At 43.9% G+C, this 21,333-nt stretch overlaps 1 protein-coding gene across 1 annotated transcript in view; it reads right to left on the reverse strand.

Moving 5' to 3' along the window:
- Nucleotides 1-21,333, reverse strand: part of LOC145361219 (scavenger receptor cysteine-rich type 1 protein M130-like) — a 237,407-nt gene that overhangs the window by 126,449 nt on the left and 89,625 nt on the right. The gene's annotated exons all lie outside the window — the stretch shown is intronic.

Here is a 21,333-nt window from a genome sequence, read left to right on the forward strand (position 1 = left end):
ACAATGTTGGCCGAGTTGCAAGAGTGTGTACTGTGTACCTGGTGAATGGTATTCTCATGTGTGATGATGGCATCCATGTCGATGATCCGGCACGTCTTGCAGAGGTTGCTGTGGCAGGGATGTGTGGTCACTCTTCTCCTGAAGGCTGGGTAGTTTGCTGTGAGCAATGGTCTGTTTGAGGTTGTGTGGTTGTCTGAAGGCAAGAAGTGAGTGTGAGGGGATGGTCCTGGCGAGATGTTCATCTTCATCAATGACATGTTGAAGACTCTGGAGAAGATGTTGCAGCTTCTCCGCTCCAGGGAAGTACTGGACGACGAAGGGTACTCTGTCCATCTTGTCCCATGTTTGTCTTCTGAGGAGGTCGGTGCCTTTTTTTGCTGTGGCGCGTCGGAACTGCCGATTGATGAGTCGAGCGCCATATCCTGTGCTTATGAAGGCATCTTTCAGCATCTGGAGGTATCTGTCACGATGCTCCTCATCTGAACAAATCCTTTGTCTCCCGAGGGTTTGTCCATAGGGAATGGCTTCTTTAATGTGTTTAGGGTGGAAACTGGAGAAGTGGAGCATTGAGAGATTGTCTGTGGGCTTGCGGTACAGTGAGGTGCTGAGGTGACCATCCTTGATGGAGATGTGTGTGTCCAAGAATGCAACCGATTCTGGAGAATAGTCCATGGTGAGTCTGATGGCGGGGTAGAACTTGTTGATGTCATCATATAGTTGTTTTAGTGATTGTTCACCATGAGTCCAAAGGAAGAAAATGTCATCGATGTATCTAGTTTATAGCATCGGTTGAAGATCCTGTGCGGTGAAGAATCCTTGGCCATGATTGTCCCGGGATGCATAGGTTAGAGCACACTGGGGTAAATGTGTGGGGTTACGGGGATAGAGTCCTGTCAGTGTGAACTTGATGAACTGAACATTCACCTTCTGCTCTGTAAGCTTATATCGACTGTAATCTATGATACACAAGTTTCATTGGGGAATGGGATCACATACCAGCGCATTGGGCAATAGGGTCATATCGCTTGTACGTTGTAACATGAGTCGACACAGCCGGTACATTGGGGAAACATGTTTAAACACCTGTCATGCAGGGAAGTGAGCAACGATCATGTATACTTGGGAAGGGATGTTTTATCAAGGAAACAGAAGAAGGAGGATAATACCAGTTAAAACGGATAATGTAGTGTCTTCGATCTGCATTGGGGAAATTGGGTAATACAGAAGATATATCTGGGCAATCTGTCTTTTACTAATTACAGTGTAGGCACATTTGTGATATTTAAGGAAGAAACCTTTACGAGGTGCAAATTCCCTCTTTCCTGAAGTTTCAATGTCCACACCGGATTCATCATGCAGCTGGTGAAGTAATAAGTGGACACGAAGCTAAATTGCCACATCAGTTTCTATGGCAGCTCTATTTTTTGTACAGTGATGAATGAGGAGACACAGCATGAATCAGATGAAATATCAGCATTTTACATGAGGTAAATCAAATGCTACAATGTTTTAACATGCAACCAGAGAAACGGAAAATCATTTGTCTAATGACAGAGTTTTTCAGATATCCGAAGTATCAAGGGTGCTTGGTGATGATATAACTGCACATGGGCGTAGATGGAAAATACAAAATTGCCCTCCCATGTCAGAGACAGATGCTTCCTTTGGGGGCTCGCATTGGAGGAAGTATTGCACTTTGTGTGAGCCAATGCTGTTCATTCTCTGAACTTCTTTCATGGGTCAGCCGAGATGTAGTCTTTCACTGCATTTCAATGCGTAATGTACCTGTCCCGGGTGCCTTGGATTGGTATTTGAAGATGGTGAGAATTTGAGGTGTTTTTTTTTATTTAATATGTCCAGCGTCCTCACCTGTGTAGGTCAGAACCTGGAGAGCTGCTATGGAAAAATGGCAAATGATTGGCATTTTATTACGATGTAGCTCTCCGGAGGTTTAGGACCCATGGGTGATCTAAAATATTTCAACCCCGACATTTTCCACAGACGTTCCCCAAACGCATATTTGACAATGTGCTCAACAAGAAATTCCACCCCCATTTTGCATGAAAGCCTTGTTCCACACATGGGCTGCTGCCTCTCTCTGCTTATTCCCCAGAGCACCTGAACTGACTTCGCCATTCATGACCTGCTCACAGTTCATCACTCTCTCAACCAGTTTGTGCAGAAGAGAGTCTGTGATTTTGCTTTTCACCATTTCTGGATCCTTCGTAATCCTATGGCTGGGATTCGTTATACATTTCTTATATTATGTATTTCCAGGGATACATCGAATTGACTACAACTATTCTGAACATACATTTTCATACATTGGATTGATGCTGTGCAATTTAAGTTGCTGCACAAACACATTTATCTATGCAATGTCTCAGTCCAATTTCAGAACGCCAGTCACAAATTCAGCATTTTTTTTACATCAATTACTCAATTAATAGAAGAAAAAGGCGAGCAATTAACCATAGGCTCTGCTCACTGACTTAATGGCGCCCACATCTATCAGCGAGCTCAACCCATTGAGTGACAAGAGCTTTATCCAATAAGAGGGCTGAGTCATTCAGCAAATGGTACCTTGTTATTCATGTGTGCAATTCCTCTCAGCTGATGGTCGGCCACGTCAGCGAAACAGCAACATTGCACTTCGAATTAAGCACATCAAAATGCAAAATGGACCAGAAGCCAATTTCCGGTGACTGAATGGACTGTTGCCAACTCATGGAGAGCCACCGGGAGAAGGAGGGAAATTATGTTTAGTGCCCAAGGGAATAGGAGAGATCTTGAATGAGTACTTTGCGTCAGTATTCACAAAGTAGAGGGACTTGTTGTCTGGGAGTGTCTTGGGGGGAGTTGCTGACCCACCGGAGAAACTCTTCATTACAAGGGAGGAAGTGTTAGATTGTTTTAGGGAATATTAAAACTGACACATCCCCAGGGCCTGATGGCATTTTTCCTAGACTGCTCATGGAGACAAGGGATAAATTTGTTGGGCCTCTGACGGAAATCTTTGTCTCTTCTTTGGACACAGGTGAGGTCCCAGAGGATTGGAGGATAGCAAAGGTTGTACCGTTGTTTATAAAGGGTAGCAGGGAAATTATAGGCCGGTGAGCTTGACATCAGTGGTAGGGAAGTTGCTCGAGAGGTCTTTCAGAGATAGGATGTATGTGTGTTTAGAACAGAACAACATAATTAGTGACAGGAAACACGGTTTTGTAAGAGGGAGGTCGTGCCTTACAAATCTGGTGGAATTGTTTGAGCAGGTGACAAAAACGGTTGGAAGGAAGAGCCATGGATGTCATCTATATGGATTTCATTAAGACGTTTGACAAAGTCCCTCATGGCAGGTTGGTGAAAAAGGTTAAGGCTCATGGGATACAAGGACAGGTGGCTCGATGGGTTGAAAACTGGCTTGGTCAAAGGAGACAGAGGGTAGCAGTGGATGGGCCTTTATATCGCTGGTGGTCTGTGACTAGCGGTGTTCCGCAGGGTTCCGTACTGGGACCTAGTGGTGTGATCAGCAAGTTTGCAGATGACACGAAGATGGGTGGACTTACTGATAGTGATGAACATTGTCAGAGTATAAAGCAGGAAATAGATAGGCTTGTAAATTGGGCAGAGAAATGGCAGATGGAATTTAATCCAGATAAATGCGAGGTGATGCATTTTGGAAGAAATGATGTAGAGGGGTGTTACACAATAAATGGTAGGACCATTAAGAGTATAGAAACACGGAGGGACCTAGGTGTGCAAGTTCACAGATCCTTGAAGGTGGCAGCACAGGTGGAGAAGGTGGTGAAGAAGGCATATGATATGCTTGCCTTTATAGGAAGGAGTATCGAAAATCAAAGCTGGAGTCTAATGTTGCAGTTTATAGAACGTTGGTTAGACCACATTTAGAATACTGTGTACAAGTCTGTTCGCCACACTACTGGAAGGGCGTGGAGGCCCTGGAGAGAGTGCAGAGGAGGTTTACCAGGATGCTGCCTGGTATGGAGGGTCTTAGATATGAGGAGAGATTGGGCAAACTGGGGTTGTTCTCCCTGGAAAGACGGAGAATGAGGAGAGACCTAATAGTGGCATATACGATTATGAAGGGTATAGATAGGGTGAACAGTGGGAAACTTTTTCCCAGGTTGGATGTGAAAATCACGGGGGGTTACGGCCTCAGGCTGAGAGGGGTGAGGTATAATTCAGATGTGAGAGGGATTTTTTTTTTACACACAGAGAGTTGTGGCTGCCTGGAATGCACTGCCAAGTAGGGGAGTGCGGTTGTTTCACACTTACCTGGATAGGCACATGAGTAGACTGGAGATGGAAGGATACAAAAGAATGTTCTACTTGAAGATCAAGAGCCTCAGGATGTTCCTGTTAATGAATAGATTCCTATCGGCCGTCCAACAAATTTTAATGCTCACCTTGTCACTTACGTTGGAGCTATTGGGGATCTTCCATTACTGTCTGTATAGCCTGCTGTATGTCTATTTATGTTTACTGATGTCTCCTTTTACATCCACAGGCGATTCGGTCCGCCTTGTTGGCCAACAAGGGGTATACACGCAGTGGGTCAGGCGAGGGCTGCTCTTGGATGTTGCTTTGAGAGTTGCCTACTGCTTCACGTTGTTAGTGTACACTTAAACTGGACCAACTGACGGGCAACACAACAGCTCAGTGACGATCACTGTTTGCTGTGCATTTACAGGGACCCGGGTCGGATCTCCGCCTTGGATCAATGACTGTGGGAGTTTGTGCATTCACTCCGTGCTTGCGTGGGTTTTCTCCAGGTGCTCCAGTTTCCTCCCACACCCCAAAAACGTTCTTTTAGGCTGATTGGTGTCAATAAATTGTCCCGAAATTGGATCGCCCTTAATCTGGCGCACATATAATTCCTGAAACTTGCACCCATTTGTTCTGGATTCCACTAGATGTAGACAGAAGTCGTAGGTAGACGAAGGACTTGGATAAGGCAGTCACTGAGTGTTAAAACAGGCGGCGCGGGCTTGTTCGGTCGAAGGGCCTGTGTCCTGTGCTGTGCCCTTCTTTGTTCTTTGTTCAATTGGGTCTGCTTATTTTCATTCAGGGTTGTTGTCAGATCTTGCATTGTGAGAAGGATGGAGACGTGTATTTGCGCAGTTCTTAGTTCCTTTCCAGTGAAGGATTAATGTTACTTTTTTTTTGTTTGGTTGCGGTTAGGGTTGAGTTTAAGAAGGGACAGCAAGGTGAAAAGAAACGTCCACAGTTTTGGGAAATACTGGTTAGCTCAAAGCAAGGTCAGGCCTTCCTGAAATCGGGAATCGGCTGATGGTGGTGACTGAAAGTATCCTGTGGTTTTGGGAAGATGTCCTGACTTCAAACTGTTCTGAATGTAACCAGAGAATTGCAGTCTTCATCTAAAGGGTCAACACACACACACACACACACACACACACTTATACACACACACACACACACACACACACTTATACACACACACACACACACACACTTATACACACACACACACACACACACACACACACACTGAAACAAACGGTGGTACAGTGATTTAAAAAGTGTTGATTGACAGCACCAGGAATCAAGGTTCAATTTGAGTTTCTGTGTATTCTTTCTACGTTTTCCCCGTGTCTGCATGATTTTGTCCCAGGTTTTCGATTACCTCCCAGACACAAAATATATGTGGGTTAGATTGATTTAGCATTATGAATTGTTCCTTCGATTCAGGGGGTTTAGCAGAGTAAATGTGTGTGGATAGGGTCCGGGGGGATGGGGGGTGAGGGGGTTGCTGTTATTGGTGCAGGCTCAGTTGATCATATGGCCTCCTTGTGTGGCTCTATGAAATCTAATAGTGCAATGATATCAAATAAACATGCAGACATACACTCAAATCCATATCCAAACAAGGGAATCAAGGAATTCGAAAGTACATGCCAAGGACATTTGGAGCTAGTCCAATTGCTGGCTACATGAACGGGCTTTTAGTATAGTAACCATCCTCTTTTTTTCAGTTATGTTTACAATTGGAAATATGCCATTTTCAAATTTATTATCAAATGAAGCTCCATTATTCTTTCCACCACGCCTTGTCGATTATAGCAGCTGCTTGTGCAAAAAGTACCATCTCCTCGTCATATGTTTAGTTGCTGTAGTCTCTCTCAGGGCGAGAGACTCCAGCACCAACTCTTAGCACCAACCATACATAAGCTCCTCGAGGCAAAGCAAACCATTACCAGCTTTCGGAGAAATGGGCCTGCCATTGAACTTCATTTTTCATGAGAGGTGCCATTCTAATGTGTCACGGATTGACACTGCCATCGACACCCCATCACGCCCATGTGTTCCATAGAAGCAGACCACTCAGCCCATTGGAAATGAGAATGACAATGCAAAAATAACCGTGAATCATTCTATTTTTATTGAGGAACGCACCGAAGCATTGCACTAAAAACTCCTTTAAAGAGGTTCTTTAGCTCCACTCTGAATTTTGACTGGGTCATGGCATAAATGCAAGTGTTCGTGCAGCAACTCAGGAGCTGCATCATAAAGCCCAATTCCTGGACAAAAAAGGTAACGTAAAACAAATCAGATACCAAATAATTCATCCGGCTCCATATGGAATAAAACATAATCAATGACCATAATATGATGAAATTGCATGAGATAGCAAAAAGTAGAATGATGGATTTTCTTCGACTCTCCAACTCTGGGTCTTTGGGACTATTCTGCCTTCCATGGCCCCGGATTCTTCTTCGTGCTTTGCTGCTTATAATAATCCGGTTTACGGTCAAAACATTCAATAACAGAATCAGGACAAATGGTACACATGGTGTTATAATGTGATGGAGGAATTCAATTGCTGTCCACACTGGAGAGAACAAAACATCTGAAATGAAGTCACAGAACCATGGGTCGTTCTGTAGCCAGTACCTATCTGTGTACATAAAATACCAAAAAATGTTCTTTAAAAAGCTCAGTATTGAGATTGTTCCCAGAATCACAACTGCTGTTCTCTCAGTGCAATATTTATCCTTCAGTCTCTGGGAACATATGGCCACAAATCGATCAAAGGTGAAAGTGACGGTGAACCAGACAGAACAGTCAGTGACTGCATAAAGCAGCACTGCATGGATATTGCACACAGGGATAAACTTCAGGAAATGGAATTCTTTATCATAAACAATTGGGATGTGTCTCAATATAAGATCCAAGATAACGACCAACAAATCTGCCATTGACATGGCCACCAGGTACCGAGTGACACATTTGGAAAGACCACAACATTCTCGAATCAGGATCCTAATGGTCACCAAATTAACTGTGGGGGAAGGAAAATCCAAATCAAATTAGAAGTAGTCTTTGGTTCATAGTTGTCAGATTGACAGTGCATTGATTTAAATTACTTCCATGTGTTAATCTGACACATAATAGAATGAAATGATCAAGGTCCAAGGTGCTCAAAACCTGACTGAATGGAGCACTGGGAATAACATATATGTGAGAATGAAAAGGTGCAAGGGTGATGGGGAGGCAAATATTACATGTGGCAGAGGTGTGATGGAAAGCTAGGTGACAGAAAAAGTCCTGCAGGTGTTCAGTCTTTTTTGATGGATGACTATCTGGGAATTTATCCTGGTCTGTTCATGCTAACGCTCGCTTCTTTGTGATCTCACCAATTGGAACCCATCATGGAATGTGTGAACGAGTTCCTAAGACCATTCTCCACTTTCCCCTCTTTTTTTTTCCCTCCAATGCTACGAAGTTCATTCTCCCAGAATTTATCATTTTCGCTGTTTCACTGAAATACTGCTATATTTTCCATATCCACTCATCTTATCGTTGTTTATCTTTTCACAATCTCCCAGTTTGCATTTGTTTTCTGTTGCGATGCCATGACCAAAGTCAAACAACGGATTTGTTACCTTATGCAAATTGTATCCAAATTCTCCAGCTTTGCAATGTCCTTCATCACATGCCACCTAACAGCCTTTGCAGTCTTCACACTGAACATTGAATTTTGCAGTCTTTATATTTCGAATCTAAATGAAACCAACGACATGACAAGCACCTACTTCCAAAGTGTTCAATGTTGTTGTCAATAGAGCTTTATAGTGGCAGTTACACACCAATAGTTCTCAGTTCGGGTTTCACCTGGCATAATAGGCTTATCGCTTATTCTTTGTTAATGGCAGGTCAGGTGGAAAGTTGACTGCACAGGTCCTGACGTGAAATTTTAATCAGCTATCAGGACAATATTGTAATTAACGCATCGGGAGTCAGATTTCTGAAACCAGGAACTAACTTAGCAACCAACTGTGCTTACTTTATATGAAAGTGAAAAAAAAATTACGTTCAGTAAATAAGAGAGACACTATCAAACAAAAACAACGTTATACAAGAGTTAACGTTGCTTGGACTGCCTTTCTGGACTGATCTTGGCTTCACTAATTCTGAACTGACAGTTTCTTTACATGGAGATCTCCCTTATAAAATTTCCAATTTCGAAAATACTTCACCACACAATGCAATGCGTCACTTGATGTGCTGTCTGGGGTTGACAGCGCTGCAGGCCTGGCCTTGTCTTAACACTGACCTCATTTTTATCAGTGAAAGCAGTCAGATTTCTCTTTTGTTTCCCATCTTTTTTCTGCATCTTTTCAGTATCACCTCCATGTAATCTGGTCTGTAATCTGTGTGTCTCAGATTCCGTACCACAACTATTGAATTCCAGGTGATAGCTCGCTTTTTTTTCAGAGTCCACGTGCCTAAAAAAACACATGATGGTCTTTAACCCTTTCCATTAGTTCAATCGATGTCCGTCTGGTTCATCAGAAATGATTTATTTTTCCATTGATGAGGCCCTTCTGCTTGTCATTTATTCATTTATATTGTCAAGGAAACAAATACATTTACCTTTAATTAGATGTCTGGAAATTCATCCATTGCAAAGCCAGCTACAGTGTTTATCCCCTCCCACCATTTTAGTCATGTCCAAAAGTGTTCATTCTTCAAATCCCCTGGCGCCACCGCTATTTCGAAGAATAATTGATAGAAAAGCCAGTGCGAAATGCAAAATTTGTCTCATCGGAATGGGTAACTGAACCTGTTTTTTCAGGGAATGAAAAACAAAATCATAATTGTTTCCCTTGAGAGATTTCACCTTCTTTAAAACAAGGATCCCTTCAACGTCATCTCTCATAGTGTCTGTCGGTGATAACTGGATATATCTGGAATCGGTGCCTGTCGACGGAGGGAGATGAGCGATCACAATCTGAGGTTGACAGACCGGAGTGTTAAAACAGTGGCTCATAACCTGAGGACAATGGACTTGTATGTTTCAACAATGACCCCCAATATGACAACAACAGATTGGAATTTTATACCAATGAATCATAATTGGAATTTAAGAAATTCACATGTGCCACAGAGGAACAAGGGTTTAACTGGATCCCTTTACCAACTTTCTACGTATTTTGCTTGGATGTCATTAGAAAATCGGATCTATTTCGCATTGCTGATTATTCAGGCAGGTTACTATCCCATGCTCGCTATTGTTGGCATCCCTGGTAAGTCATTTTATCCCTACTTTAATTAAACCATATTTTTAACACCGGTAATGTTTCTGTCATTTTATTCGTGAAGACAAAATGTATTTTTTTAAAAAAGTTCGAGTACGAAAACATTGTCCTAGCCACCAATGACCTTAGCCAGATACTGCAATATCTGAGACTCAAAAAGAATGAATGTTCACAACCTCCGAAATTGATTTGACATTGCGGTGTACCCAGAATCCACTTTTTTCCCCCACATTGTCAAACAAGAACCATGTAACAAATCTTCCTGAATGAAATGCTGCACAAATGTTCATTTTTGGTCGATGATTCGACTGTCATCTGTTAATTTCAAGGTTTTATAATCCACAACCCATCCCGAAAGCTTCCCTATCATCGAAATCACAGAAAACCATTTCAGTCACTGGATTGAAACACAATGATATAGGCAGCTTTCCATGCCAGCTGCTCATTAAGAACTTTCCTTATTTCTCCAAAGTATTTCCTTCCATATTGATGTTTTTGTCCTTCAAAAATTGACTTAAATCTGCATCTCTTCCTGGCAACAATTTCTGCTCCCTCTCATCATTGGAGAAGCTGCCATTGGAACATGGATTACAGTGATGCCACCTGCATCAATAGTCCCGCCATCTTCGGCAGGGCCCCTTCAGGACAGTGCATGACGCTGGCCGCATCGTGAATTCTCCGCCAGATGCGTAGGGATCTGTATCCATCAACAAGCACTGATTGTTTTCATTGGTTTTCTTAAGGACCAATTTCAATCAATATCAACTTCGTCTGTCACTGTTTCCCCAACCTTGTGTTTGGAACTTTCATCTTAACTCGTGTTCTGTAGATTCAGGAACGCATTGCACCGTTATTTAAACATGTTAACCTGCCATCGAGGCAATTTATGTCCTACAAATCTCACTCCATATTTAGAGGAAGTGTTGTGGATGTTTTTGTTTCTTGTCGCTCTGTCCTGCAGGGCTCTGTAGCACTGGCTCCCCATCTACTATCTTTGGAAAGCAAAGCGATGAATTTCACTCCAGTATTCAATCCCAAGATGTCTATGTGTTGCTTTCAACGCGGCACGGAGGTACAATGGTTCGCAGCACTCTGTCACAGCACCAGGAACTTGGGTTCAATTCCCAGTTTGTTCTTTGCGGAGACTTTACTTCCTCCCCGCATGTGTGTTGGTTCCCTCAGATGCCCCGGTTTTGTCCCACAGTCCAAAAGACGTGACGGTCAGATGCATTGGTCAGGCTGAAGTATCCCCTCAGTTACCCGAAAAGGCGCTGGAGTATGGTGGCGAGGGTATTTTCACAGCAACTTAATTGCAGTGTTAATCGAAGCCGACTTGCGACACTAATAGAAAAACATATTTTCAATTTTCGCATTTTGAAAATTCTTTCATGGAAGTTACAATTGAGTCTTTTTAAGACAGTACAATCCATATACCACTATGCCATCCTCCGCATAGTGCCTTCCCCCACCTCCTCCGCCCCCGGCCATTGCTCCAACCGCACTCCGCAACCACCAACCCCCCCAACCTCATTCCCGACCCTCCCCGCCACCGCAAAAAAAAATACACCTCACTTCCTCAGAGAATAGTGGAGGTTTCGGCGACATCTCTGTCTCTGTTACGTTGTCTCTGTGAGTAAAACTATGATTCAATCATGGAGGGAGGAACCACAACCCAGGCCACAGAGATGGAGATGGTTCTGAAGGAATAATGGCCTTGAAGGTTGAGCTGTAGTTAATAAATAGGAGTTTGCTCTAAGTGCCCTTATTATCCGGCTGTTCCAGCATGGAGAATATGGCCAGGGCAATGGCATCTGTTGTGGACCTTTTGTGGCGTTTACATTCTGCAGTGGAAAGTGGCATAGATTATAAAGATTGCAAGCTGTGCATGTTGTTGTTAGGCCAAAACTGGAGTTGTGGCCATTCAAATAACTGTTTGCAGTTCCGGTTTGATCTCAGCGGAAAGGGTGCAGATGACATTGGCAAACAGGTTTTTGGAATAGAGCATTCTGGCTTTTAAGCGACGTTGAATCGGCTCATTTTACTTACATTAGAGTACAGAGGGCTGAGGGAAGCTTCTTGACGTGTAAAAGATTATGAGGGTTTTAGACAAGTGGGTATGCAGCTGCTTTCCCCTTAGCGGAAATGACAGTATCAAAGGGACATGATGTTAAATGTGGAGCGGAAGGTTTAGAGGCAATTTGAGGAAAAAAAAACGTTATAACCCAGAGGGTCTCGATTACACTGCCTCGGAGAGTCAGAGCAGTAGGCAACACGACAACTGCTAATAAGTGCATAGACGAGCACGTGACATGACAAGCCTTTTGGTTCTGTGATGGGATGTGATATCAATGCAGATTTAGTGTAGTTTTGTTGGTGCAGGCTCGGTGGGCCACACGGTCTCTTCTGTAAATGATAACTCAATGGTTAAGACTCCTGAACATTGATTTGTTCTGATTTGATTTATTATTGTCGCATGTATTAACATAGAGTGAAAAAAAAATGTTTCTGGCGTGCAATGCAGAAACGTCATAGCTTTCACGGAGAAGGAAATCAGACAGTGCAGAATGTAGTGTTACAGACACAGCTAGGGAGTAGGGGCCAATCAACTTAATGCAAGTTAAGTCCATTCAAACATCTGCCAGCAGCAGAAAAGAATCTGCTCTTGAGCCGGTTGGTACATGAACTCAGACTTTTGTATTTTTTTTCCCAAATGAAGTTGGAGGAGAAGCTGTCCGGGGTGTGTGGCGTCCGTAATTATGCTGGCTGCTTTGCCGAGGCAGAGGGAAATGCCGACAGAGTCAATGGAGGGCAGGGTGGTCTGCATGATGGATTGGGTACATACACGACCTTTTGTATTGTATTAACGTTGCTATATAAATGCAGGGTATTTTAAAGTCTGAACTTGTCTGCCAGATGTTGGAGGAGATAAACAGAGTTCAGGTCTGAGTGGTTATTTCCGATTATGGTGAACTATGCGGAGTTTGAACGCTGATCCGTGCAGCACCAGTTCTTCCAGTGACCAACTTGGAGAAACATCTGGAAATTGCAGTGTACTAAATTCCAGGCTATTTGTTGCAATGGGATTTGTCAGACGGGAAATAGGAATGGATTCCAAGGTGAACACAAGTTCTGCTTGTTAGAATTATACTATGACCTCGTGGTTTCTAAGTCTGCCCGAGCCACACCTTTGCTCTAGCAACAGGGCTTTTCTATTGGCAGGGAACATTGTGAGGTTGCTCTTACTCCAAAATATCCTTCATAGACGGCGCCCAATGAGTCTGGTATTTTGGTTGCATATACTCGTCAACTGCTTGGTCACTCCCACAATCGGTGCAATACTTAGATTCCTGGTAACCAGACTCTATCCTGGTATGACCCGACAGCGGTGTCAAAGCAGCAGTGAACCAAACATTCTCCACACATTTCCTCGACCATACTGCATCTCCAACAGGCAGTCCCCGTCAAACCACAACCGTGTTCGACCACAGCACATAAGGCTCCACACGTCTCATCACTTGCCTTCTGCGCGTCCCCACCACACCGCCCCCCCCGACCCCCCCGCCCCCCATCCCAGGCGACAAAACAAGAGACACTGTTGCTTTGTTCCCAACTATAATATTCACCTCTCTGTGTCCCTTACTGTTACCGCTGTTGCAGCCATCCTGGACTCATTGAACACCAACTAGCTCAATGTTGATTTGATGCAATCATGGAACCCTGCACTCCACCCCACTCCTTCCCCGTCCACATGCACACACACTTTGCATCACAAACCTCTGGGTATCTCACGAGTGCTCACATACCCAACTTTGATGCCTTCATTTAAACTGCCAGTGAATCATGGATCCCCTTCAAAGCTGTACAGATGGCTCATCATCTTCCGGGCACTCCCACTTATCTTCACACCGTAAAATAGCTGCAGTGCCCCGGAATCAAAGGCTCTTCCTCTCTTTGACATGCGCACCACAGGAATTCAATCATCAGCTCATGTGTATACCAGTACCCTGTCGGACACTCCTGTCTCAGCTGTTTTCAATCTACAACCTGCCTCATAAAGAATGTCCATAGAAAATGCAACCTCATTCGATAACTTCGCGATTGACCGAGTAACCCTGACCCATTGCTTCTCAGCGCTGTTTCAATTGTCAGTTTGCATGTCTTACAGGAGGTGAGTTAATATATGAAGCCTCGAGGGGGAAAAAAAAATCCTGTATTAAGGGTATGGGGTCATTGGATGCGCCACTTTGCACGGGTTATATTCTGTAAAGTCATTAGGAATCCGTGTAAGTGTTGAGGAAATATCAGAGGCCAATGATTATCTTTAAAATGAATGAAATTACACATTGTCGAGAATCAAAGACAAAACACACCTGTATTTGACATGATCCACACACTCAAGGGTTCTGAATTTCTCTCAGAAATTTAAATGGGAATGTCGCCTCGCCTTTCGCTTTCCAATCACAACCATACTTCAAAGGGTTGGAGAAAAATATTGCTGTAACGAAGGGGGAGAGTGATTCACTTCATGAAACTGTCACTGGCTAATGGTGGTCGATCAAAACACAAGTATTCCCGAAGTTAAACTCAAGGAGCTCTGGAAGGGCATCGATTTAAGGCAAGAAAGAAAGAAGACAAGGAAGGCACAGAGAGGATAATAAAGAATAGAACATAGAACATAGAACATTACAGCACAGAACAGGCCCTTCGGCCCACGATGTTGCGCCGACCAATTGAAAAACAATGACCCTCTAACCTAAACCAATCCCTTTCCATCCATAAACCTATCCACGGATCTCTTAAACGCCCCCAAACTAGGCGCATTTACAACCGCAGCAAGCAGGGCATTCCAATCCCTCACCACCCTCTGGGTAAAGAACCTACCCCTGACATCCGTCCTATAACTACCACCCCTTAATTTAAAGCTATGCCCCCTCGTGCTAGCTTTCTCCATCCGAGGAAAAAGGCTATCACTGTCCACCCTATCTAAACCTCTAATCATCTTATATGTTTCAAAAAGGTCCCCTCTTAGCCGCCTTCTTTCTGACGAAAACAACCTCAAATCCCTCAGTCTCTCCTCATAGGACCTCCCCTCCATACCAGGCAACATCCTGGTAAACCTCCTCTGCACCCTCTCCAAAGCCTCCACATCCTTCCTATAATGTGGGGACCAGAACTGCACACAATACTCCAAGTGCGGCCAACATCAACATCAACATCAACATTTGCCACTCGATTCCTTCTGAATTCTGCCCCCAGTAACTGACTTTGTAGTTTATTGAAAGCAAACACACTTCAATATTTTACTGGATTCGGCAACACATTTGTCAAAAGTGGGTAGGCTTTCATTGCAACTAAGGCTCTTCCCATCCTGATGTATAATGTCCCTGTGTTTTATTTCCTGTTTTCTATAGCTAACTTAGCAGCAATTGCGATCCTGGCCTTCCGAAAATGTGGTCTCTCCAAATGTGTAACACGTTACCTGGTGGCCATGGCAACAGCAGATCTACTCGTTGTTATTATCGATTTGTTGTTAAGACACATTCCAATTGTTTACCTGGAACTTTTTAACTTTGTGTGGTCCATGCGTGTGTGCAATATCCATGCAGTTTTTCTGTATGCAGTCACTGACTGTTCTGTTTGGTTTACTGTGGCTTTCACATTTGACCGATGTGTTGCTATTTGTTGCCAGAAGCTCAAAAATAAATACTGCACAGAGAAAACAGCTGCTGTGGTTCTGGGAACAGTTGCTGCGTTGAGCTGTTCCAAGAATACCTTCTGGTATTTTATGTTGTCAGGCAGATACATGGGGATGAACAGACCATGGTTTTGTATAATAACGTTCCAAGCTCAAGTGTCGCCACACTGGATAATTGTCGAGTTTCTTCATCACATTCTAACCCCATGCTTACCGTTTGCACTGATTTTGTTGTTCAATGTTGTCACCATCAGAAATATTGTAGTGAATACCAGAGCCCGTCGACGGCTTCGAGCAGCGAAAGGTGGGGGTAGTTCCAATGACCCAGAGATAGATAGTCGACGGAAATCTATAATTTTACTGTTTGTTATCTCTTTGAATTTTGTCGTGCTGTGGGCCCTTATAATGGTGTTTTCTATATGCAGACGGATGTTTTATCTAATGGATAATTATATACTGGTAAGTTATGTTGTGCAGGAAATGGGCTTCATGTTGCAACTCATGAGTTGCTGTACAAACACTTGTATTTATGCTGTGACTCAGACTATGTTCAGAGAACAATTGAAAATTGTGCTAAAATATCCATTTATATCAGCTGCTCAATTCATTCAAAGATATAAATAAATGAATTACTGATCAATCGACTATTTTTCTCATTTTTTTTTCTAATGGGCCAGAAGTTGTCATGACTGTGACAGAGCAAGATCTTAGCTGCCCACATAGTTAAACAAAAATGCAGACCGCTCTGTCACTGCAACAGTAGACTGCTGTTATTATACGGCTCTGAGGACAGGGAGAACGGCAGGTCCTGCTACAATCATTGGAGAATGTGAAATATCTCAATGTGCTGGTGTGGCAGTGGCAACAACAATGGGAGTGTAGATATGCATATGATAGCGATAAAGGGAAAGGCCTCTCGCTGTGATCGGAATAAGGACATTCTATGTCTCCATGATGGCGGAGGGATGTGCCAATTTTGACATTCTCACTATGGTAGCAAGGCAAGCAGAGTTTTATTTTCATAGATGCAGAGCTAATCTGTCTTTTTTTTTAAGTGAATGCACCAGGGTCAATCCCCAATGATTACACAAACTCCATTTCTCTCGTGGATTCTCAAATTAGAAAGTAGTTGAGGAAGAAATAGTATCCATTGGCGAACACTCCATCACTCATCATTACACTGAATTACCAAGTTGGCAGTTAATTGCAAGTTTCCTGTGCAATCGCCTATTGGCACTATTTCTAGACGCTCAGCTCGTGTTCTGTGGACCCTGATTCAAAACCCACCAGAGCAGAATGTGGAACTTGAACTCCCCAAAAAAATCTGGACGTAAATATCTATGGACGACAATCAAACATTGTCAATTGCGGAAAACAGAATAGATCCCTAGTGTCCTTTTTGGAAGAAAATCGGCCGTCAGTGCCTGGTCTGGCCTGCATGTGACTACAGCACCAGAGCAACGTAGCTGACTCTGAAGAGCTCTCTGAAATGACCGAATAAGACATTGAGTTTCACTAGTTACAAGGGACGGCCAATAAGTGTTGACCAGCCAGCGACACTCGCGTGCCTCGCAAAAGAGTAAAGAAAATGTTGTTCATATATCTGGCTCACCCAGGTAGCATGAGAAACCACAGGCAAAATCATCCTGCAAACATTTATATCACACTTCCGACTAGAAGGTTAATTTAAACCACATATACTGGACGGAACATTTGCCAGGTGTGCTAAGCAGGGGGAGGCACAGCTGATGCATTCTGAGAAGCAGAGTGGAATATATAACTCGCGACAGAGGTAAGGGATGCTACTGTCAATTTGTGTAATTACTTCATGTACCATTTGCAGCAGTTAATATGTTGTGAAGTAAAACTGAACGGAGATGGGACATGCACACAGGAGAAATTGGTCGTAAGCAAGATGCATTGGAAACTGATAGCAATATACAAATGTGTCAGAGCTGCTGCTACAGCAGGTTGTATGTTCGAAACGCTGCAAGCAGTACCACAAACTGGGGAAGCACGGAGATTACCATCTAGCCGTCGAGAGGTCTTGTTCACAACGTGCATCACATTGTCTGAGGCACTGCATTGCCAGGCAAAATGGGAGGGGTTCGATGCATGACACTGTAAACAGAAACATTCCATATATATTGTAGAGATTACACCATACGAAGAACACTGAACGGGGCGGGGGGGGCGGGTGCAATTTCTAAGATGAAATCAGAGGAATAGAACATAGAACACTACAGCACAAACAGGCCCTTCGGCCCACGAGTTGCGCCGATCACATCAACACCTACCAATCCATAGACCTATCTATAACCCCCAATCCCATAAAACCCCATATACTCATCCAGAAGTCTTTTAAAAGACCCCAGCGAGTTCGCCTCCACCACCACTGACGGCAGCCGATTCCATTCACTCACCACCCTCTGAGTGAAAAACTTACCCCTAACATCACTTCTGTTCTTTCCTCCCCGCACCATAAATCTGTGTCCTCTCGTAGCGACCATTTCAACCCGGGGAAATAGCCTCTGAGAATCCACCCGATCTATTCCCCTCAACATTTTATAAATCTCTATCAGGTCGCCTCTCAACCTTCGTCTCTCCAGGGAGAAGAGTCCCAGCTACCTCAACCTATCTTCATAAGGCATGCCTCCCAATCCAGGCAATATCCTTGTAAATCTCCTCTGTACCGTTTCAATAGCTTCTACGTCCTTCCTCTAGTGAGGCGACCAGAACTGCGCACAGTACTCCAAGTGGGGTCTGACAAGGGTCTTATAAAGTTGCAGCATTACCTCCCGACTCCTAAACTCAATCCCTCGATTAATGAAGGCCAGTACACCATACGCCTTCTTGACGACATCCGCCACCTGCGAGGCCGATTTAAGAGCCCTGTGGACCCGGACCCCAAGATCCTTCTGCTCTTCAACACTGCTAAGACTCCTCCCCTTGATAGTGTATTTGTTCATCCCATTGGTCCTTCCAAAATGGACCACTACACATTTATCCGCATTGAAGTCCATCTGCCACTTCTCCGCACAGTCCTGCATCCTATTTATGTCCTGCTGCAACTTCTGACATCCTTCCAGACCATCCACAACACCACCGACCTTCGTGTCATCAGCGAACTTAGTTACCCATCCCTCCACTTCCTCATCTAGGTCATTTATGAAAATGACAAACAGCAAGGGTCCTAGAACAGATCCCTGGGGCACTCCACTGGTGACCGACCTCCATGCAGAAAAATACCCATCGACAACCACTCTCTGCCTTCTGCAGGCAAGCCAGTTCTGGATCCACAAGGCCAAAGTCCCTTGGATCCCATGTCCTCTCACCTTCTCAAGAAGTCTTGCATGGGGGACCTTATCAAACGCCTTGCTGAAGTCCATGTAAACCACATCCACTGCTCTTCCTTCGTCAATGTGTTCCGTCACATTTTCGAAGAACTCAACTAGGCTTGTAAGGCACGACCTGCCTTTGACAAAACCATGCTGACTATTTCTGATCATGCCAAACCTCTCCAAATGCTCGTAAATCATGTCCCTCAGAAGTCTCTCCATCAATTACCAAACACTGAGGTCAGACTATTTCCCGGACTATCCCTGTTCCCTTTCTTGAAAATAGGAACCACATCCGCAATCCTCCAATCCTCCGGAACCTCTCCCGTCTCCATTGACGACGCAAAGATCATCGCCAGGGGCTGTGCTATCACCTCCCTCACCTCCCACAGTGACCAGGGGTACATCCCATCTGGTCCCGGTGACTTGTCTATCTTGATAGAATTCAAAAGTTCGAACACATCCTCTTCCTTAATATCCACATACTCTATCTTTTCCATCTGCTGCAAACCTGTAGCAAAATCTCCCAGATCAGTTTCCACCGTGAATAGTGAGGCAAAGTACTAATTAAGCACCTCTGTCATTTCTTCCGTTTCCACACAGACCTTTCCCCCTTCACCTTTTATAGGCCCTGTCCCTTCTTTTCTCATCCTTTTACTTTTCACATATTTGCGGAACGTCTTGGGATTCTCCTTTATTTTACCCGCCAAGGCCTTCTCACGACCCCTTCTGGCTCTCCTAGTTTCCTTTTTAAGCTCGTTTCTACAAGCCTTATATTCCTCTAGATCCTTAACGTCTCAGAGCTCTCTGAACCTTTTGTACACCTTTATTTTCTTCCTGACCAGGTTCACCACAACCTTCGTGCACCACGGCTCCTGCGACCTACCAAAACCTCCTTGTCTCATCGGAACATTGTCGTGCAGAGCTCCAGTCAAACATTCCTTGAAAATCCGTCACCTTCCTTTCGTACTTTTCCCCAAGAGCAGCTCCTTCCAGTTTACTCGTCCAATTGTCTGCCTGATGTCATCATATTTCCCCTTACTCCAAATAAACACCTTGCTAGCCTGCCTGATCCTACCTCTTTCCAATGCTATCGCGAAGTGGATAGAATTATGATCTCCATCCCCAAGATGCTCTCCTACCGAGAGATCCGACACCTGTCCTGGTCCATTAGGCAGCACCAGGTCAAGTACAGCCTCTCCTCTCGTCGGCTTATCCACATACTGTGTCAGGAAACCCTTCTGAACACGCCTAACAAACTCCTCCCCATCCAAACCCCTTATCCGAGGGATATTCCAGTCGATATTTGGGAAATTAATGTCTCCCATCACGACAACACTGTTATTACTACATCTCTCTCGGATCTGTTTACCTATCTGCACCTCAACTTCCTTGTCAATATTGGGCGGCCTTTAGAAAACACCCAGCAAAATTATGGACCCTTTTCTATTCCTAACTTCCACTCACAGAGACTCCGTAGACAGTCCCTCCACGGCATCCACCATCTCTGCAGCCATGATACTGTCCCTGATCAACAGTGCCACTCCGCCACCTCTTTTGCACCCCGCCCCCCTCCTTGTCCTTCCTGAAGCATCTGAATCCTGGCACCTGAAGTACCCAGTCCTGTCCCTGAGACATCCAAGTCTCTGTCGTGGCCACCACATCATATTCCCAAGCTGCAATCCACGCCCTAAGCTCATCTACTTTGTTCACTACACTCCTGGCGCTAAAATAGACACACCTCAGACCCTCGGTCTGTGATGTGTTTTTAAGTCTTGTTTGAAATCGCATCTACCTGAACGGATTGTAAACTGTATAAAAGGGGTTAGCCTTGTTGCTTAGTGTTTTTTTTACTAACTGCCTTCCAGCACTGAGTGGAGGTTAAGTTCCAAAGGTTAGCCAGCAAACATATGGAATACAAAGATCTTTGATTCTGAAGCCGACGGTGTTTTCCTTTGTATCAAGGAGGAAGAGTCTCGCGAAAAAACGAACTTAATACCTGTTTCACTAATCTTTATCCTCAATATCCTGCGTTAAACACACTCACTGTTATCATTTATGCAATATTGATGTCATATGAACAAAAGGCCCTTTCCCATTTCTCTGTTTTTCCCATTTTATTTGCAAAATCACATTGACATTAACACTGCCAATGAATCAATACATTGCCATTTCCATAACAATTATTTTATTTTTCTCTTGATTGCACAATTTCGCGAAGATGATGCACATAACATGAACAGCTTCCTTCATCAGTCATGTCAGGTACGACAGCAAAAGACATGACTACATTCATCAAACAATTTTCCATTCATATCTTTGCTACGATTTCCATTTGTTGCATTTTTCTTCCATGCAAACAATCTTGCTGTCTCTATTTGTGGCCTCTATAAAATGAAGCATCGTAACGTTAGACAACAGGTTGAATTCACAAGAGTGATAATTTGTAATCTCTCTATTACAAACAACCATTCACACCCTGAAAATTATCCTGAATAACTCATGTAAGCTATCACGATGGACAGGTTCGCCAGCGAATCCAATATTACCGACATTCTTTCCCTGAGCAATCCTATGTTTTCCACCACTTGTTGTTCCACGACGTATTAGCACAGAACGGATTGTAAGGGAATAGCTGAACCAGTTTGTTCACTGACTGCAAGTAATGTTATTCTCCCTGGAACCCAGCTGTGCCTCTGGAGAGATTCTCAAGACTATTAAT

Source organism: Carcharhinus amblyrhynchos, chromosome 34 (genome assembly GCF_965287045.1).
Source record: "Carcharhinus amblyrhynchos chromosome 34, sCarAmb.v2.hapA, whole genome shotgun sequence".
Lineage (NCBI taxonomy): Eukaryota > Metazoa > Chordata > Chondrichthyes > Carcharhiniformes > Carcharhinidae > Carcharhinus > Carcharhinus amblyrhynchos.